Here is a 22,560-nt window from a genome sequence, read left to right as displayed (position 1 = left end):
ACTTGCATGTACATAGGGAACCAACAAGTTTTTGGCACCGTTGTCGGGGACTTAGTTATTGATTATTTATTTAAGTTAAGCTTTTATTTGTTATTTGTTCAAGTTTTAATTTTTAGTTTGCTTAATTTGTGATAATGCAGGCTCTTCTCTTGAATGCGGAGGAGTAGAAGCGCAAACAATCTCCTTCCTCTTGATCCTGAAATCGAACAAACACTTGACAGAGAGAGGAGGGAAGTCGAAGCGAGAACTAGAATTGAAAGAGAGTTGGACATTGTTGTTAAACCACATCTAATAGAGATGGCAGGTAATGAAGAGCATCTGGTGATAGAAGTTGCAAGGCCCAATCTGGCTAATATGACTCAGACTATTGTGAAGCCTGATATCACGGGTCACTTTGAACTGAAACAGTACATGGTACAGCTGATTCAGTCCACAGGGCAATATGTGGGTCTATCTCATTTAGAAGTTCCTAGAAATTACGGACACTTACAATTATCCGAACGTTTCCAAGGACTATGTCAGGATCACCCTGTTTCCCTTTTCACTGTTGGGGGAAGCTAAGGAATGGTTGCAGAAGGAGCCCGCGAACTCAATCCACAATTGGGATGATCTATCAAGGAAATACTTAATCAAGTGTTTTCCTACTAAGAAGACAAAGTTGCTGAGGAGCCAGATTCTTGGATTTCAACAACAAGATGGCGAGACTCTTAGACAAGCTTGGGAAAGATACAAGAAGCTACTCAGAGTCTGCCCACATCATTGTCAGACTAATGAGGTACTGGGTCACTTTCGTTGATGGCTTGGACGAGGCATCAAAGATGAATCTTGACATAGTATGTGGGGGTAGTTGCATGGCATGACCGTATAGTGAGATCCAGATCCTGCTAAACAATTTCACTGCTAATGATAATAATTGGCAAGGAGATGGGGAACCACGAAGAACACTTAAACAAAAGGAAGTAGGTGTGATCGAGCTTGATGATTTCTCAGCGATGAGGGCAGATATAGTGACATTAGCAAACCAGAAGAATAAAATGACAATGCACCAAGCACAACAGATGCAGTATATGCAACAGGTGTCTTCTTGCTGCGAGTTATATGGTGAAGGTCACACAGGTGACATATGCCCCGTGAATCCTGAATCCATATACTATGTGGGGCAACAAGCTAGAGGACCGATGAATCAAAATGCTCAATAAGGTAACACATACAATCCGAACTGGAGTAATGATCCTAACTTCTCTTGGGGTGGCAATCAGAATATCAGTCCTCAAGCTAATTATAATCAGCCACCTAAACCCCCACAGCAAGCAGAAGAGAGTTTGACTGACATGATGAAAAAGCTCTTGCTAGACAATCAGAAAGTTATGGTTGAGAATCAATAATTGTGCATAGAGTTCAGAAATCTAGAGAGGAAGTTTGGGCAAATGGCTAACAATCAGAATATTAGACCTGCTGGATCTCTCCCAAGTGATACAGAGAAAAATGCTCAAGTCAATGCAGTGACGTTGAGAAATGGGAGAGAGTTGGTAGAAGTGCCTAAGAATAAAAAGGAGCAATCTAGGCTCGAATAAGAAAGAGGGCCAAAACCTGTAGAGGTAGATGAGAGAAACAAAACAGAGTCTGAGCAAATATCAGAGAGGGTGCCACCCTATTTTCCTCAAAGATTGATAAAGAAAAATGATGACCACCTGTTTCACAAATTTCTAGATATGTTGATAAAGATACACTTGAACATCCCTTTGGTGGACATGCTCCGTGAGGTCCCAAAATATACAAAATATATTAAGGATATAGTGGCAAATAAAAGGAGACTAACTGAGTTTGAGACCTTCACACTTACTAAGGAGTGCACTTCCAGGATTCAACATAAAAGATCACTTCCCTCTTCCCTTCATTGATCAAATGCTTGATAGGTTAGCCGGACAGGAATACTATTGTTTCCTTGACGGCTATTAGGGGTATAATCAGATTTCTATTGCCCCGGAAGATCAAGAAAAGACCACTTTTACATGCCCTTATGACACTTATGCATTTAAGTGAATGTCATTCGGGTTGTGTAATGCACCTGCGACTTTTCAAAGGTGTATGATGGCTATTTTCACCGATATGGTGAAGCGGTTTGTGGAGGTCTTTATGGATGATTTTTCTGTGTTTGGTTCTTCTTTTGATCAATGCTTGACCAATCTTGCTAAAGTATTTTCTAGGTGTGAGGAGACTAATCTAGTACTGAATTGGGAAAAGTGCCATTTTATGGTACGTGAAGGTATAGTGCTGGAACACAAGGTATCCAAAGATGGACTGGAAGTTGACAAAACTAAGGTGGAAGCACTTGAAAAGTTGCCACCGCCGATTTCAGTGAAAGGAGTTAGGAGTTTTCTGGGACATGCAGGTTTTTATCGTCGATTTATAAAGGATTTCTCAAATATTTCCTCTCCTTTTGTAGGTTTTTAGAGAAGGATGTGCCATTTAAGTTTAACGATGTTTGTCTGAAATCATTAGAGGAGCTGAAAAAGAAGTTAGTGAGTGTGCCAATCATAGTGGCTCCTAGCTGGAACGAGTTATTTGAGCTGATGTGTGATGCTAGTGATGGTGCAATTGGGGCTGTATTGGGCCAGAGAAGGAGCAAAATATTTCACTTCATTTACTACGCAAGCAAGACTCTGGAGCAAAATATTTCACTTCATTTACTATGCAAGGAAGACTCTCACTCCTGCTCAAATAAATTATACTGTGACAGAAAAGGAGTTGCTTGTTGTAGTGTAGGCGTTTGATAAATTTTGGGCCTATTTGGTTGGCACTAAAGTCATCATCTACATAGACCATGCAGCCATCAGGTATTTATTTGAAAAGAAAGAGGCTAAAAAAAGGCTAATCCGTTGGGTTTTACTCTTGCTGGAATTTGACTTGGATATCCGAGTCTTTAAAGGAATAGAGAATCAAGTGGTTGATCACTTATCCATGTTAGAAACTCAGAATCATGTAGCTAAGGGAGATCTCATCAAGGAAACCTTCTCAGATGAGCAATTGTTGGTCGTTACTGCTGGGGAGGTGCCATGGTATGCAGATTTTGTAAACTATCCGGCAAGTGGAGAAATGCCGCCTAATCTTGAACCTTATGCTAAAAAGAAGTTATTGCGAGATGTGAGATCATATGTGTGGGATGAGCTGTTTCTGTTCAAATCTTGTACGGATCAGTTAATGAGAAGATGTGTGCCCGAATCTGAAATAAATGCTTTCTTACATGGCTGTCATACGTCGCCTTATGGTGGTCATCATGCGGGTGACAAAATGGCAGCTAAGGTGTTGCAATCGGGTTTCTATTGGCCTAGGGTGTTTAAAGACACCCATGAGTTCATGAGGAGGTATGATCGGTGCCAGAGAACAGGAACAATTATGAAAAGGCATGAGATGCCATTGCACGATATTATGGAGGTTGAAATTTTTGATGTGTGGGGACATGATTTTATGGGTCTGTTTCCCTCTTCCAATGGGTGTAAGTACATTTTGGTGGCCGTTGACTATGTGTCAAAGTGGGTGGAGGCCATCGCTCTTCCTATCAATGATGCCAAGGTTGTGGTCAACTTTGTGAAAAAGCATATATTTACAAGGTTCGGCACTCCGAGAGTGATGATAAGTTATGGGGGCACCCATTTCTGTAACAAGCTATTGGACAATGTCATAGCGAAATACGGGTTCAAACATAAGGTTGCAACCGCTTACCATCGTCAGACTAGTGGGAAAATTGAAGTCTCAAATAGAGAGATAAAGCAGATTCTGGAGACGACGGTTTGTGCAAGTAGGAAAGATTGGGCTGCAAAGCTTTATGATGCTCTATGGGCATACCGGACCGACTACAAAACTCCAATCGGAACCTCCACTTACAAGCTGGTTTATGGCAATGCATGCCATTTACTGGTGGAACTTGAGCACAAGGCCTATTGGGCGATAAAGAAGCTGAACTTTGATGCAGAATTAGCGGGTAGAAAGCAGTTGATGCAATTTAACGAGCTTGATGAGTTTTGCTTGCACACGTATGAGAATTCCAAGTTATATAAAGAAAAGACCAAGCGCTGGCATGATAAGCATATCCACCATCGCGAGTTCGAACTGGGCCAATTTATTCTCTTGTTCAATTCGAGGTTGAGACTCTTTCCGGGGAAGCTCAAATCAAGATGGTCGGGCTCGTTTGAGGTAGTGAGAGTCACTCCACATGGTGCAATTGAGTTGCGTGTCTTAGGTGGTGAGAAAACATTCTTAGTAAATGGACAAAGAGTAAAGCACTATTATGGAGGTGACTTTGATCGTCAGAAGTCGAAGGTGTTACTTACCAATGATTAAACGAGATTCTGTGTCGTGCCACGACGTTAAATCAGGTGCTTGTTAGGAGGCAACCCAGCTTTAGTTCTTTCTTTTATTTTTATTTTTATTATATTATTTTTCTAGTGTCTATTTTTATTTTGTAGGATTCGAAGCATAGGAAGCGAAGCCATTGGATGAGTGCAAAAGCGAGCAAGATGGTGAGAACTAAGTGTGGGGTACCCGCACAAAGGACCATGCCTGGGGGAAGTCTGAGTACCCCGTAAGCCGCTATTGCTTCGGCCTTTGGCCTTTTAGGGAGTTTCTTGTCCACCCTTGTTATTGTTTTGTTTAAGTATGGGGTGGGAGAATTTCTCTAGATAATTAGTAGTAGTATGTTAGATAAATGTTAACTTCTTATTTTTGTTTTCGTAGTTGTGTAGTATTTTAGTAGCTCCTAAGAAATAAAAAAAATAGCAAAAAAGTAGAAAAGTTGGACTTTTCCCGACGATGGATCTCATTCGACGGGTTTCTTGAGGGATTTAAGTCGAAAGGAAAAAGACAAAAAGATTTTCTTTTGTTAGGTAGTGTAATAATTTCCTCTTGGTTTTTCTTTGTGCCACAGTTCTTTTCTAAGGATTTTGTTAGAATCAGGTATAGTTAGTTTTATTTTTTTAGGAGTAGGAACCATTGTGCTATGAATTTAATTGAAGCAATATCTCTTGACTTTGTTAAGCCTTGAGAATAGTGAGTACTTTGGTTGTGACGCTTATGCTCAGTTTTTGACTCTTGTATAAGTATCTTAAATTGTATGATCTTAACTTTGCTTAACTACTTTGACTAGAGTGTCTTGATGAGTCCAATATTGAGTGAGTTATGTGCCATGTGTGTGTGAGGTTTGTGTGTTATTCTGTGCATTGCATTTGATGTCTAGAACTTGCCCCGTGTGTTTGCAAAGCAAAATAGTAGTTTTGTTCAGTCTTGGAAGTGATATAGTCATTTCTTTGTTGAACCAGTTATATGTTTTACCCGCCTGATTGTTATGTATAATAGTTAACCCTTTGAGAAAGTAATCCTATTTATTTGGCAACCACATTACGAGCCTTACCCATTTGTTTGAATTAACCATTTATTTGAACTTTTTTATCTCTCATGAGCACTTGAATTGTAATGAACTTTGTAAAAGTTAAAGTAATGAAATAAGGAGAAAGGTGCACTATTTTGAAAAAGTAAGAGCCACTTGAATTGAAAAATAAAGAAAAAAAATAGTTATATTGTTGTGAAAAATATTCCTTGATAGTGGTGACTCTTGATGTAATTGTGCTTAAAGAAGTAAGGAGTTAATATACATTGATGTGAATATGGAGTTATGGTTTGACATAAGTGTGGGGTTTTAAATGTTAAAGTGTATGTATTAAAGTGCTTAGGGAGGTGTAGTCACTCTTATATCCAAATGTATCCTACCCGACCCGCAGCCTACATTACAACCAATTAAAGTCCTACTTGATCCTAGACTGAATGAGCTCGATTAGTAGAGTAGTACACTACGGGCAAGCCTATGGTGCATCTTTTGTGGCATATGAATGTTATTTCTGAGAACGAGTGAATTCTTTCTATCTTGAGTTCCTAATTGTTCTTAAATTTTATTATGCGTGGAACTACTCTCTTTTGTTGTGTGAGGGCACTTGATTCATGAATGAAAGGTAATATCATTGACCTCTATGTTAGAGTAAGTACGTGAGTTGTGAATAATGCATGATACTTGTGAGTCAAATCTTGAGGTGAAGATGTTACACTATTGTGCTTAGTCTATTTTAAAGATTCTTGGTATGATGAGTTAGGAGAATTGTTTAAAAAGGTTGTGTCTATATAAAGTGTAGTTTGATTGCTCGAGGACGAGCAATGATTTAAGTGTGGGGTGTTGATTGTAGGATATAATTACGTATTTTAGTCGCTTATTATACTCTAATTTGCTACACTTTAATTGAGTTTGAGCTTTAATCGCTAGTGTTTTGCACTAATTCCGTGTTTTATGCCTTGTAGGAGTGATTCTGAGCTATGTAGATGATATGGAATGAATTCGAGCTATTTGGAGCTTTGAAGTTTGAGTAAAAGCCCAAGGGATTAAGCTGGGATCGTGTTCGGGGGTCGAGAATCAATTCTGGATGTCAAAATTCAAGGAAGAAGCAACTGCTGAAGAAATGCACTAGTGCGAGGCACTGTGCGATGCACTGTGCGACGCATTAGAGTAATTTTATGTCAGAAATTTCCAAAGTTCAGAGACTGGGTTTTTTTGGTCTGACAGGAAAAAGTACTAGTGCGATGCATGGGGCGACGCACAGTGTGTCGCATGAAAAGCAATAAGTTTGCAAGTTTTCATATTTCGGCTAGGAAAGGGAGATTTCATCTTGGTCAACCCTACTTGGTATAAATACATGTAAAAACGTTATTTTGAGGACTTCTGACATACCGTAGACCTAAGAAGACTATTTTGGAAGGAGAGAAGACATTGGGAACATTTTTTTGAAGAGAAAATCATCGAGTTTTTCATTCCTTCATCTTTTCTTTGTAATTTGTTTCTGCAAAATACTTGGAACGTTGTTACTACGAACATGAGTGGCTAAGCACTCTAGTTTATAGGGTTGTGGTTGACATGATTATTAATGTTTATTAAGTACATCTTCATTAATTTGGATTATCATCTTGTGGTTGTTTCTTTAATTCTAGTTTTAACTTGTGAATTGTTGTAGCTACCAATTCACCATACTATCTATGCTGCTTGGGAAAGCTGTGTTTAGATTAGAGTAGAATTAAAGAGAGCTTGTTTATGAACCTGTGGCTCGAGGAAAGATTTCACGGTTAGGATAGGAATATATTTAACGGTCTTTCTTAGTTAAATACCGTATTATATTCATTCATGATAGACTCAATACCATTGGAATATAGGATTGATATATTGTGTTAGCGGATGGTTTGAAGTATTTTATGGGTTGTGTTGTAGGAGCTTGTGAAGGATTTAGTTGAATATCACTGGGGGGGGGTGTTATGGGTATTGGGAGTTATTAGATGTTCTATTCTATGGCTTTGAGCCAAGTAGGGGAGTTTGCCATCGACGATTTGATTGCATGGTTATGTGTTGTATTGGTTTCGATCTTAGGCATACTTGTGGGTCGGTTATGACTCACAGAGGTTGGTTTTGAGGATGACTGTAGTAAGGAATTTCTGGATACATGATGTATTACCCCTTATGGATATATGGAAGTCTTGGGAATGGTTTAGGGTTACTATTCGTGGTTGATGTAATATACCAAGAAAAGGATTCACTCGGTTGCTTAGATGTATGGATTACTTCTTTGGGTGTTGTCGTGCTAATAGTGTCACGCCCCGAACTCGAGGAGTACGACCGGCGCTCAACCGAGTAAATCCAGTCGAGCAAGTCTACTTTACATCAACCTCTCATCATTACTCATGCATGATTTACCATAACATAACTAGATCCTGACTTTTAAATTGAATACATTTGGCTCAATGGCCTATAATCTTTCTCATGATGGGTGCGTAGCCTTATAAATAACTATGAACGTAAATACATGACAAAACTCAAATCATTAATTACATGACCCACAATGTACATGGAGCTTCTATGACTATAAGTACCTAAATACATAAAATGAACTAGACCCAAACACCTACTATAACTGTAGTGGGCTCACCATAATCTGAGTAGTGAAGCAGATCCCTATCAAAGATCCATATCATCCAATATAAGTATACCTGCAACCATTAAAAGATGAAGCACCCCCGGCAAAAGGTATGTGAGTACATGTGGAATAGTACTCGTATATAAGGCAGACAAAACAACATATGAAAATATGTTAATTCAAATAAGAGGCAAATAAAGTACATCAAGAAACTACGAAACATCCCATAGAATCAAATTTCAAGACTTATTTTACTTACATCATTTTGAAATTCCTTTGTGATCAATTGAGCCATATGAACTATACGTGGAATACATAATATAATGTACTTGAAACAACATGTACAAATAAGGGCAATGAAAGTGGCACCTATTGTCTGCGTTAACAATACGTCTCACTAGACCATCCATATCCCTCTCTTATTTTACACCTATACATTTTATAGACCGTCCTTAGTGTTCACATATCATATCATACATTTATGCATCTCATAGACCGTCCATAGTGTTCACATATCATATTATACACCTATGCATCTCATAGACCGTCCATAGTGTTTATTCATATCGTACACCTATACATTTCATACGCAATACACCTATGCGTTTCATAGACCGTCCATAGGATTCCATACACAATACACCTATACGTTTCATAGACCGTCCATAGAATTCCATACACAATACACCTATGCGTCTCATAGACCGTCCATAGGATTCCATACACAATACACCTATGCGTCTCATAGACCGTCCATAGGATTCCATACACAATACACCTATGTGTTTCATAGATCGTCCATAAGATTCATAACACATCATTATGCACATAACCATATATAAACTCAAAGCGACATGATTAACATTACATTTAAGGTCGTAAGTTCCCGGATCATTGGAATACTTCATGTTCATGCTCATCATGGAGAAACACAGCTCATTTCATTAGTACAAGCATGGGGAATCAATAAGTCGATTTCAAAGGTACATGGGCCCAATTTCTTTTCTTAAGGTTCATCATCATTTAGCATAAGCCATCTCCCTTTCATCGCGTTATTCACTCAATTGTCATCTAGAGGTCATTAGCTACGTTCATGATTCTTGGAGACTTAGCATCAATGTCATTTGCATTTATTATTTTAGAAGCATACATACTATGATTGAAACCATTGGGACATACAACGCCTCATAATTCTCATTTTGGCAAAGGGCCGCATTTCATGTTCATACTATAACTTACCTGTACTTGCCATGGGTGATCATAGGACATTAAGAACATTTAAAACATTTAGGAACACCATAGCCTCTCCTCACGAGGGCGTAGGAGCTTATAGCACATTGGAAACATAAGTATGAATACGTTCATCTCATAACCTTTCACACCATATATCACTTCATTAGTACTTTCAACTACTTACAACATCATTATTTCATTGGCTCCCCGGGCCATACATATTATTCTTCATTCATGGCACTGTGGCCATATATTATATTCCACACTTTTATTTCTTTACTTTCAAGTATTATCATCATAAACATCAACATATAGAGTATTCTTGAAATGCCTTTCCCCAAAAGGGCAATACACTATTTCAATTCAAGAATTATATGTAAGAACTCAAAACATATTTGAAATACCTACCAAGCATATCATTAGTTAGAACAATCACATTTGGACATGACTTGAGTACATAAGCTTTCTCGCATTATTTCATTTCATTGGCATCATTGGTCAAAAATATAACTTTCATTATTGGCACGGTAGTCATACTTTACATCTCCAACCTACTTCTTTCACTTTCCATCATCTTTATGGGTTATCAATAACAAGGCATTTCTAATCAAGACCTTAGGTACACATATGAACAATTAAGAGTCTTAAGCAAATCGAGTTTTTCTCACACAATTTGGCATCATAACTTTCATTTGAAACACAACTTAAAGCCATAACATTTAAATACACAACCCATACTATGAACACATTCCCCAAGGATAACATAACATGATAAGAGCATTCAGAACACATATTGAACATATCTCTATCGACACAAAGCTTATTCGGAATAGTCAATTTATAATGAACAACTCGGGACTTACAAGAACATCGTGGGAATCAATTCTAAGAGAGAAGTTTAGCCAACATACCTTTCTTGAGCATTCCTTACACTACTAAAATGTTCCGAAAATCCTAGCAACCTCAATCTCTTAAGAAACATAATAAAAGTGAAACATAATTAGGAAGATATTCGTGGGTTCACCTCAATAAAGCATTTCATCAAACACTTGGTGTGCAAATTTGACTACAAGGTCCTTTGACAAGATTTCCTTCGCCCCACAACTAACTAAACACCAAGAGTTCACCCATACTAGTTCAATGATCTTTCCACAAACCTTGATAGTACATGCATAAATAAATAACACTCCTACACCCAAGATTCATACTTCTATTAACCATCTTCCACCCCAAATTCGAAATTAAAAACTAGGGTATGGAACCTTACCTCTTAGATGAGGACCTTGTGAGTTGTTCTTGTGAAATCCTCAAGCCTTGAGCAAGAATTGATGAATAAAATAGCTAGGTCTTCTCTTTCTCTCTCTAAGATACTCTCGCCTCTCTCTAAAAATATCAGATGAAACTCTTAAAGATGACCCCCAAAGCCTTTTTATAAAAATGGGATCGGGTAAAATTTTCAAAACTTAAACTTGCCAAAACCGAGTCTACGATCACAGACTGTACCGCATAATCGATATGTGGCTCGCAAAATGGGGCGTGAAAATGATGCCCAAAACTGGACTTATCTGAACTAGTATACGATAGTTTTGTGGTCCGCATACCTGTTCTGCGACCGCAGACTGGACCGCAAAATCATCTTCCAGATTTCCTCATGCCAAGTCTGCGACTGAAATGCGATCCGCGAAGCAACTATGCGATCAAATAATAGACCACAGAACAACTTTCAAAATTCAACATCTTTCTGCTCAACTATGAGATGGATATGCGGCCCACAAACCTATTTTGCGGTCGTAAACATGACCGCAAAATCACCTTCTCTTGCCAAAAATTTCCATCAACCCCCGATGTACTGTACAATCCTCAAACATGTAAGCCTACCTCGGCATCACGAAACCTTAAATTCCTTTATGAAATTTTATGGGGCCTTACAAATGGGGTACATGTCGTTTGGCTCATTTGGGCGGTGCAATTGAGATTTGAGCAGAGTGGATGACTCTCGAGAAGGTTGGATTCAAGATTTATATGTAGCAATTGAGAATTTTTTGGATTTGTATATAGCTAGAATCTGAGATTTACATTGGATGGTGTCGAGACTCGCGGTATTTGTATATCATTATGGATTCTACATTTTAGTATCAGGAAGGTAAAGGAAATAACTTTACATTCAAAGAAGGTCTCTTCAGAGTGGGTGTCTCAATTGTGGTACTTTTGGGGTGCTAAGAGTGAATACACTGGCTTATAGGCCTTAGGACGGTGTGATTTTATGCTAGGATCTCTTGTGGTGAGCTTTAGGTAAGGATCGTGGTGTTATGGCAAGGAGAAGGGCCAACTTGAGGGTAATCCGAATAGAACTCGGAGAAATAGGACAGCTTGGCAGTAGGTTGGATCAGCATGGTAATGGATATGATCGGTTCTTTGGGTACTTATGATGTGATGATTCTCTACGGGTATTTTATGGAAATACTCTTGGGTTTGACGATCTGCATGGCTTGATTGAGTTAGAGGGATTTGATTCTAATGGATTGGTTATGTGCAAATGCGTTTCGAAGTGTTCTCGTTGATTTCTGCCATAATTTGAGATGTATATTATCTACAAGTATGAGGGATATGTTGTGTGTTGTAATTTTCTCCTGGATGGGATCAAGTGGAAGGTTTCTAATTGATCGGGTATGTATTCTGCTTGTGACTCAAAGGTGATAATGAGATTCTCGTGCTTTTCACATGATGGCATGACAAATACGGTGCGTCCTATGGGATTGAGATTTGTATGTACAAGGTGGCGGTTTAGTTTTTGAGGGAAGGTCGTGAATTCTTAGACAACATGGACGGTTTTAGATGACTAGATGAATGCTATTACTATTTGATATTGCCTGGGAAGGGTGCGCATTTTAGAAGGCGCACTGTGTTTTAAGTTACATTTTCTTCATTGGTATTGCGGTACTCGCCTAGTTGATCGACTGCTGATGTTCAGATTGTGCTATGTGGCATGGAAGAATTATAGAAGTATTTATCATGGGGATGATTATATATGAGAGATGTGTCAGTCATTCGAGTGGTGGAGTTGGGATCGGCTATGGTGATTCATGTGTTCTATGGATTTGGAGATTGGGAGTTCTCAGAAGCAGATTATTTCGGGGTTGTGGACTGCGAAGATATGGCCAAAGTTATCTAGATGGTAGTACGTGCTATGGTTAGGTCATTGTGGAATTTTTTTGGGCCATTTATCCATTTGGGGATGACCGGGTTTGATTTTGGGGCCCATTGGTAGGCCCAATGAGGATGTGTATTCTACACCGGGACAGATTTGTTGATTCAACATCGTTACTGCTGAAAGGTGTGTCATTCGGTTAGAGTAAAGCTTGTTCGTGTTCTAATATGTTCTATGTGTTACTCTTCTATGCTACGAGGGGTTGTGATTTGTTGGTTATTTGTACACCCGATGCGTTTTTGTTTGGGCCATGTAGTGAAATTCGAGCAAAATGGTTATTGGGGTGTTGAATGGTTGATTGCACCTTGGTTATGGTCTTTCCGGGTTGTGGTATATTGTGTTATTCTCTCCCCTATGGTTATGGTCATGCACTTCCAGTACTTGATGTTGAATTACGTGTGTTGTTGATTTTGAGCATTGTGGCTTGAGGTATTTTGTATGGATCAGTATTTGGATGGGTCACGCATTACAACGGGGTTACATTGGGGTATGATCCTTTGTGATAGATTCGTGTGTTTTGGTTCTACTATGCATGATGGGTTCGTAGCAATTGCATTATGGTGGTACTTGTTGAGCTTGCAGGACGGTTCTCTGATTTGAGTTATTTTCCATGTTTGAGCACATTTGAATCGTTGCTTATTGGTGCACGGATTGCACGGTCTATGGCTTTAGGTTGTATTGGTGTTGCATGTCAGTAGAATAGCTGTGTTTGATGAGATGAGGTCATTGGACCTAGTATGGGTGCTATCAATTTGATTACGTATGTTTGGAAGAATAATATCAGAAGTCGGCTTAGAATCTGACTTTGGTTCTGTGGGATGAGCGAGAGAGCTACATGACTTGTTGGTCTGATGGGTAGTTATGGGTATCTGCGTGTTTCTTTCATCATCGGCAGCTTACGAAGGTTTTGAATGAGATTTTACTTGATATGAGGTCCATTACTTATACTGAGTTTGTTTTTGAGTAGCTACAGTTGTAAGGCCACGTAAAATTTTGCAAAAGAAAATAATATTTCGTGGCACCGAATTGGTTTTACGTGTTGAGGATTATAGAAATTCTTTGTGGCGACAAAGCTCGCCGCGGCTCGAACTATTTGGGTTGAACAATGCACGGAAAAGTAAAGGAAACTTTTTGGCGTAAAAGCACGTTTATGAGGTCCATTATGCGACCGCATAATCACTCTGCAGGCCGCATAATAGCCGCAGAAGTGAGCAGGAGATGGCCATTCTGGAAGCAGCTATGCGGTCGACTATGTGGACCGCATAGTGACTGCATAACAGTTATGTGGACGCATAGTGACCGCATACATAGACAAATTTTTGATCATTTTTATCAGCAATTATGCGACCGATAAGAACCGTTTTGGAGCTCCATTTTTGGGTTTTTAAAACCCGACTCTATTTCGTTAAATAAACTCTTTGGTTCATTTTTGAGCTACAATCTGATATTTTAGAGTGAGAGAGAGTGCCCTAGAGTGAGAAGGTGTTCTTCAATAATTGTTCTTCAATTCTTGCCCAAGTTTTGGAAGATTAAGAAGGGAAACTCACTAGGTCTTCACCCTAGAGGTAAGACTCTACACCCCAACCCTCTCTTTCGAATTTTATGTAGAAATGGACAACTAGCAAGATAATTTCTGGGCAGGAGGGTTGTTTATTTACATGCATGTGCTATAGAAGGGTGTAAGAAGATTGTTGAGCTAAAAATGGTAAAGATTGGGTTGTGGGATGATAGAATTCTCCATAAAAGGACCTTGGAACCTTAATGCACACTTAGTGTTTGATAAAATGCTCAAATGAGCTAGAACCATGATCATCTTCCTAATTTTGATTCACTTTGTTATATTTCTACAATAGATTGAAGTTGCTAAGAATTCCGGAACATTTTAGAGTTTCAGGAAGCTCAATTGAGGTATGTTGGCTAAACTCTTCTCTTAGAATTGAATCCCACAATATTCATGTAAATGATGTAAGTCCCGAGTGAGTCATTATGAAACTGGCTATTCCGAGTAAGATTTGGTTGAAAGATATATGTTAAACAAGCATCCCAAATGCTTTATTCATGTTATGTTACCAATTGAGGATCTGTTAAAATATGGGCTATGCATTAATAATGTATCGACTTTAAGTCAAGTTCAAATGAAGGCTATTATGCCAAATTTTATGAAATATCTCTATGTACTACACACCTTGATTTGAATTGTATTTGTTGTTGATGATTATAATGATATTTAAAATTGATAAGGTGAGCATGCAATACTGAATATGGCCAACGTGCCAAGAATGATCTTATATCTTTGGCCATTAGTGCCAATGAAATGAAAAGATATCAAAGTAATATGAAATGCGGTGATTGATATAAAAAGGTTGATGTCTCAAATAAGACAGCCTAGCCGGTCGGGTCGTGATCAGACACCATGCCGCACACATGGTGGTAATTGTGGTTGATGTCCCTAATGGATAGCCTAGCCGATCGGGTCGTGATCGGACTACGTGTTAAAGAAGGTGGTATTGATATTGAGAGTAATTGTGGTTGATGTTTATAATGAGATAGCCTAGCCGATCGGATCGTGATCGGACTCCGTACTGAGAATACGGTGGTACTGGCATTGTGGACAATGGTATATCGATACTAAAAATCTCCCAATGTGAGATATGGAAATTAATTTGAGCACTGTCTTGATCCTAAATTGAGGTTTGATGTTGATTAAGGCTTTCATTGATATTATTATAATCTTGTTTGTATTATTTTTCATTCTATTGAGAGGGTATTTAGTTATACATACTAGTGCTATTCGACGGTACTAACATCCCTTTTTCCAGGGGCACTACATATTTAAATGGATGCAGGTGGTTCCACAGCAGGAGATATTGATCAGTGATAGCAGTACACCTTCTTCCCAGCTGACTTGGTGAGCCCCACTTCATCCCGGGGTCATGTATCTTTTGTACTTTATGTATTCGGTTTGAGGTATAGCCGGGGCCTTGTTGCCGGCATTATCGTTGTACTCTTCTTTATCTATAGAGGCTCCGTAGACATAGTGCGGGGTTGTGTATTGGTGTTGGGGAAAGACAAACTATGTTATGTTGTGGTTGTATTACTAGTCCATTTGAGACATTAAAAAGGATGAAACTATTGGAAATAAATTGGTATTGTAGACATGAACACCTTTTTTTCTAATTAAGGAAAATATGTATTATCTCTATTCATGAATGAGTTGGGTAGAAGGAAATCTAATAGGCTTGCTCGACCGGGTTCACTCGGTGGAGCGCCGGTCGCGCTCCTCAGTTTTGGGGCGTGACAAACTTGGTATCAGAGCCTAAGGTTTTAAAGTGTCCTAGGATGTCTCGGAGCCATGTCTAGTAGAGTCCTTATTATCGGTGTGTTGTCGACCACATCTATAATTAGGATGCTACATGGACATTTAGGAATAATACCCTTCATTGATATTCTGAATCGTGCAATGAAACTGGTTGTGAAACTGTTCTTCCTCCAACTCGTGCGTTGAGGTTCAAGGTAAGTTTAAATGCTCTTTTGGTTTATTCCAAGTAATGTTGTCACGTGACATGACGAAGGGATAAAGGCCTGAATATTAAACAGATGGCACATGTATCATGTTGAATGAATAGTATGACCATATGAGACAAGTATACAGCACTATGAGCATACTTTATATGAGAAGAGTGCCAGAAGTGATTACCCACCTCCAAAGGGCATTGACGTGATAAATGAGACCTAAGCTTAACTAGTACATATGGGTAGTGTAGGAACCATGTGTATGATTCAAAGATGTAAATTGGTTACATAGGCACGTGATATGTGAAAGGCGTAGCCTGTAGAATAATGATAAATGTGTAGGTCTCTCACGGGAGACAAGAAGTTATGAAAGAAGAGTTAAGTGAACCCACAATGAGAAGACCTTAGCACTATAAATGTTATAAAATCCCAGGAATGTGCGAAGTGGTGTTACACTCCAAAAAGGATATTGACACGAGGGATTTGGATCCCAAGCCTATATGGCTGAATAAGAGTAGAGAACTTATGAGGTTAATACCATGGGGACTTAAATCTCCCTAATAGCCAATCATATACAAGAGGACTAGAGATGTGAAACATATGTCCTTCAAATTGCTAAATTCAAGACTTGTGTCTAAATGTGAAACATTCACCCCAAGTGGGGAGGGAAAGACCATGGTGAGGCTACTTAAGTGCAATAAAACGAGAGGAGGGCCATGTAGCTATGATGTTTGGATATTTTGTTGAAGATATGTGTAGTCTAGAAAAGTGGTAAGGGATAATATGATTCTCGGAAAGGAAATGCAAAAGATAAACCACTATTACAAAAATAAGGTGGAAGGTTAAGAAATGTAAATTCTTCGTACGTGGCAATATACATGACAAGGTCAACGATATTAGAAACTAAGAGTAAGGTTTGTAAAAGGTTTTTATACCTGTGAGAGAGTCAGGGACAATGGAACCCAAGGAAGTACTACAGATCAAATGTGAAAGGCTTGCGAGTTCTTAGAATGAGTTAATTACGGATTTGCGATTTAGCTAAAGTTCCAAGGCTTTAAGAAAGACAGAATGAGTGGGAGAGATAAATGTGATGTTATAATAACCCAAGAGCACATCTGGACTTGATGGAGTGTCTCTTAAGAATCTTACAAGCAAGGAAGTGTTAAGTGATACATGGATGAAAACACTTTCCCATGGATATCCCAACAAGTGTCGAGAGGCGAGCAGGATGAATTCCCAACTAAGGAAAAGACCACGTAACGTATGGAAGAGCGCATAGCTATTCACTAACTAGGAGGAATGAGGCGAGAAGAATTGGAAGAAAATCTATAAATTGAGATGGTCATGGTTATGGCAAAATAGTTCGTATCAGAATGGTGGACTCACCTAGAGCACAAGTGTTAATAGAAGATATAAAGGATCAACCGTAATGCACCCGACTTGAGTGATGCCGAATATCAACTAAAAGATTTAGAGGGAGTTCCTGTCTACATATTACTTTGGAAAGTGAGACTACTGGTGATGAAGTGGTGGTGTGATAAACTTAACAAACCAGGCACAATGATACTACAAGTTCATGGGAGGCAAACAAGTGTGTGGCACAATAAGGTTGTCAACTATGAATTAAGGGCAAAATGGGATGGGAGTGAATTTTCTAGTCACAAAGGAAATATAGTACCAAGATATTGTCTAGACCAAAGGGGAAATGTTTGAAACATATTAAGAGAGGATGAACACTTGTTACGAACCAAACATGTTTAACATGATAGCTACTAGGCTGCAATACCAGGAAGCAATATTGGTGACTACAATACTGAGAATAAGGTGAGTTACTCATTGAGGATGGAATCAGGTGGACTAAGTCCTACACTTATAAGGAAAACAAGAAGTCTTTGTTGAAGAATTTAGGAGGATCTCAAGTTTCATAAAAAGCCTTGGTCGGGCCAATGACTTTGGTTGAATTAAATACATAAGAAGGGTGTTGATTAGTGCTTTGGGAAGTGTTTAGCTGTTAAGAGGGATCGTGAGAATGTTCACAAGGGAAGTAGAGTGGTTCCTTAAATTCCTATAAGATTTCTAATGAGGAAAGAGGGTGGCTGAGAAAGATCTGAGCACGATATTATTTCACATTTAAGGCTGTGCCATGCAAGTTGATATTATAGGTGTGTGCATGCAAGCTAGTAGATGTTATTCATTTGACACAGATGGTCCCATAAAAAAACTGACCTAGTAATGTCTTTTGTTGAGAAATTTGGAAAAATAAGTTGCAAGTACTAATAAGATTGTAACCGTATCAAGGAAATTTTTGTAGCACTCAATTCTCAGGAGGTCATATGAAAGGGAAATCTGATATAGATGTTCCACTAATGATTAAATATGGAAAGATGATCATTTATGCCTCTAGGCAACTCAAGAATCATGAGAAAAACAATCCAACACATGACTTAGGACTTGCGACTGTGATTTTTACATTAAGGGTTTGGCGTCATTAATTGTATGGGGTCCAGGTGGAAATATTCACGGACCAAAAAATCCTTCAATGTATTTGCAAATAGAAGAAATTGAATCTAAGGTAGAGAAGATGGCTTGAGTTACGTAAGGATTACTATTACGATATCAATATTCTATATCATCCGGGGAAGGCCAATGTTATGGCAGATGCTCTTAGCCAAAAATCTATGGGTAGCTTAGCACACTTGGAGGCATATCAAAGGCCATTGGCCAAAGAAGTTCACCGATTGGCTAGTTTGGGAGTTCGTCTTATGGACTCTAGTGAAGGAGGGGTAATTGTGCAAAATAGGGCTGAATCATCGCTTGTTGTGAAAGTTAAAGAGAAGCAATACAACGATCCATTGTTGGTGCAATTGAAAGAGGGAATTCATAAACATAAGACCATGGCCTTTTCTCTTGGCATGGATGATGGTACACTAAGGTACCAAGGGCGACTATGTGTTCCAAATGTGGATGGTCTCTGTGAAAGAATTTTGACTGAAGCTCACACTTCTAGGTATTCCGTGGACCCCGGTTCTACAAAAATGTATCACGATCTTAGGGAAGTCTATTGATGGAATGATATGAAGAGGAATGTGGCGGACTTTGTGGCTAGATGTCCGAATTGTCGGCAAGTGAAGGCCGAACACCAAAGGTGAGAAATAGTCAGGTTGCATGGCACCCCAGTTTCCATCATTTCTGATCGGGGAGCACAATTCACTGCTAATTTTCGGAAGACATTTCAGCAAAGTTTGGGTACTCAGGTGAATCTTAGTACAGCCTTTCACCCGCAGACTGACGGGCATGCAAAGCGGACTATTCAGACGCTTGAGGATATGTTGCACGCTTGTGCTGTAGACTTCAAAGGTAGTTGGGATGATCATTTAGCACTCATAGAATTTGTATATAACAATAGCTATCATGCTAGCATTCAAATGGCACCGTTCGAGGCTTTATATAGTAGGAGATGTACATCTTCCATTGGGTGTTTCAAAATTGGGTAAGCAGATTTGATAGGGCCAGACCTCGTGCATCAGGCCATGGAAAAAGTTAAAATTATTAAGGAGCAGTTAAAGACTGCTCAGAGTCGTCAGAAATCCTATTCGGATGTTTGTCGTAGGGATTTGGAGTTCAAAGAAGGTGATTGGGTATTCTTGAATGTTTCCACCATGAAAGAGGTAATGCGATTTGGTAAGAAAGGGAAATTGAGTCCGGGGTATGTCGGACCGTAAAAAATCATTCAGAGGAACGATGAGGTGGCGTACAAGGTTGAACTACCACCTGAGATGTCATTAGTACACCCGGTGTTTCATGTGTCTATGTTAAAGAAAGTAGTTGGAAACCCGACAATAATTGTTCCGGTTGAGACTATTGAGGTTAATGAAGAATTGACTTATGAAGAGATTCCAGTTTCTATTATTGATCGGCAAGCCAGAAAGTTGAGAAACAAAGAAATTGCATCCGTTAAAGTGTTGTGGCGAAACCAACAGGTTGAGGAGGCTAATTGGGAGGCTGAGGAATAATGAAGAAAAAGTATCCTTATTTGTTTTAATGACCATGTATTTATAAAGTTGTGATCTAGGAAAATTGTAAGGCTTACTCTTTATGAATTTTGTATCATATGTACAATTGGCGTTAAGGGTGTTCCTTTCTGGAAATATATTTCTTGTGAGACCCCAGTTGGTGTTATTTTGTATTATGTTACGTCGTTGGATTATGTATATTCTATTAGGATGTGTTTTTGGGGCCCTCTTACAGGTGGATATGCCTAGTTACAAGGGAAACTATGGCAAAATTGTTGGAAATTTAGGGAGTTAGTCAAATTTGGGGCTGTTGGTATGTGGTATGAAAACTGAGTTGCATAAGATGCTAATAACAGGTTTTGACCCCCATTTGAGGACGAATGATCCTAAGTGGGGGAGAATGTAAGGCCCCGTAAAATTTTGCAAAAGAAAATAATGTTTCGTGGCGCCGAATTAGTTTTACGTGTTAAGGATTATAGAAATTCTTCGTGGCAAGCTTGCTCGCCACGGTTCAAACTTTTTGGGTTCAAAATTTTTGGGTTGAACAATGCACCGAAAAGTAAAGGAAACTTTATGGTAGAAAAATGCGTTTATGCGGTCCATTATGCGACCGCATAGTCACTCTGCGGGCCGCATAATGGCCGTAGAAGTGAGCAGGAGATGGCCATTCTGGAAGCAGCTATGCGGTCGACTATGCGATAGTGTGATTGTTATGCAGTGCATTATGCGACCGCATAACAGTTATACGGACCGCATAGTGATCGCATACACAGACCGATTTTTGATCATTTTTTCAGCAATTATGCGACCGATATGCGGTCCGCATATCTATTATGCGGTCGCATATGCGACCGCAGAACCATTCCGGAGCTCTATTTTTGGGTTTTTAAAACCCGGACCTATTTCGTTAAACACACTCTTTGGGTCATTTTTGAGCTACAATCTCATATTTCAGAGTGAGAGAGAGTGCCCTAGAGTGAGAAGGTGTTCTTCAATAATTGTTCTTCAATTCTTGCCCAAGTTTTGGAAGATTAAGAAGGGAAACTCACTAGGTCTTCATCCTAGAGGTAATATTCTACACCCTAACCCTCACTTTCGAATTTTATGTAGAAATGGACAACTAGCAAGATAATTTCTGGGCAGGAGGGTTGTTTATTTACATGCATGTGCTATAGAAGGGTGTAGGAAGATTGTTGAGCTAAAAATGATAAAGATTGGGTTGTGGGATGATAGAATTCTCCATAAAAGGACCTTGGAACCTTAATGCACACTTAGTGTTTAATAAAATGCCCAAATGAGCTAGAACCATGATCATCTTCCTAATTTTGATTTAATTTGTTATATTTCTACAATAGATTAAAGTTGCTAAGAATTCCGCAACATTTTAGAGTGTCAGGAAGCTCAATTGAGGTATGTTGGCTAAACTCTTCTCTAAGAATTGAATCCCACGATATTCATGTAAATTATGTAAGTCCCGAGTGATTCATTATGAAACTGGCTATTCCGAGTAAGATTGGGTTGAAAGATATATGTTCAACAAGCATCCCAAATGCTTTATTCATGTTATGTTACCAATTGAGGATGTGTTAAAATATGGGCTGTGCATTAATAATGTTTCGACTTTAAGTCAAGTTCAAATGAAGGCTATTATGCCAAATTTTGTGAAATATCTCTATGTCCCTTAGACGCTAAATTGCTCACATGTGTACTACACACCTTGATTTGAATTGTTTTTGTTGTTGATGATTATAATGATATTTAAAATTGATAAGGTAAGCATAAAATACTGATTATGGCCAACGTGCCAAGAATGATCTTATAATTATGGCCATTAGTGCCAATAAAATGAAAATATGTGAAAGTAATATGAAATGCGATGATTGATATAAAAAGGTTGATGTCTCAAATAAGACAGCCTAGCCAGTCGGGTCGTGATCGGACACCATGTCGCACACATGATGGTGATTGTGCTGGAAATTGTAATTGAAATGGTAAGTGTGGTTGATGTCCCTAATGGATAGCCTTGTCGATCGGGTCGTGATCGGACTTTGTGTTAAAGACGGTGGTATTGATATTGAGAGTAATTGTGATTGATGTCTCTAATGAGATAGCCTAGCCAATCGGGTCATGATCGGACTCCGTACTGAGAATACGGTGGTACTGGTATTGTGGACAATGGTATATCGATACTAAAAATCTCCCAATGTGAGATATGGAAATTAATTTGAACACTGTCTTAATCCTAAATTAAGGTTTGATGTTGATTAAGGCTTTCATTGATATTATGATAGCCTTATTTGTATTTTTGTCATTCTATTGAGAGGGTGTTTAGTTATACATACCAGTGCTATTCGACGGTACTAACGTCCCTTTTGCCGGGGGCGCTGCATCTTTAAATGGATGCAGGTGGTTCCACAACAGGAGATATTGATCAGTGATAGTAGTACACCTTCTTCCCAGCTGACTTGGTGATCTCCACTTCATCCCGGGGACATGTATCTTTTGTACTTTGTATATTCGGTTTGAGGTATAGACGAGGCCTTGCTGCCAGCATTATCATTTTACTATTCTTTATCTATAGAGGCTCGGTAGA

At 38.9% G+C, this 22,560-nt stretch overlaps 1 non-coding gene across 1 annotated transcript; it reads right to left on the bottom strand.

Moving 5' to 3' along the window:
* Positions 1–658: 658 nt before the first annotated feature.
* On the bottom strand, positions 659–765 carry LOC142170022 (small nucleolar RNA R71). The gene has a single exon (XR_012699641.1). It is a non-coding gene; the product is annotated as a small nucleolar RNA R71 (small nucleolar RNA).
* Between the last annotated feature and the right edge of the window lie 21,795 nt (positions 766–22,560).

Source organism: Nicotiana tabacum, chromosome 15, assembly GCF_000715075.1.
Source record: "Nicotiana tabacum cultivar K326 chromosome 15, ASM71507v2, whole genome shotgun sequence".
Lineage (NCBI taxonomy): Eukaryota > Viridiplantae > Streptophyta > Magnoliopsida > Solanales > Solanaceae > Nicotiana > Nicotiana tabacum.
Note: the sequence above shows the minus strand (reverse complement) of the source record. Positions and strands in the feature narration are given on the sequence as shown.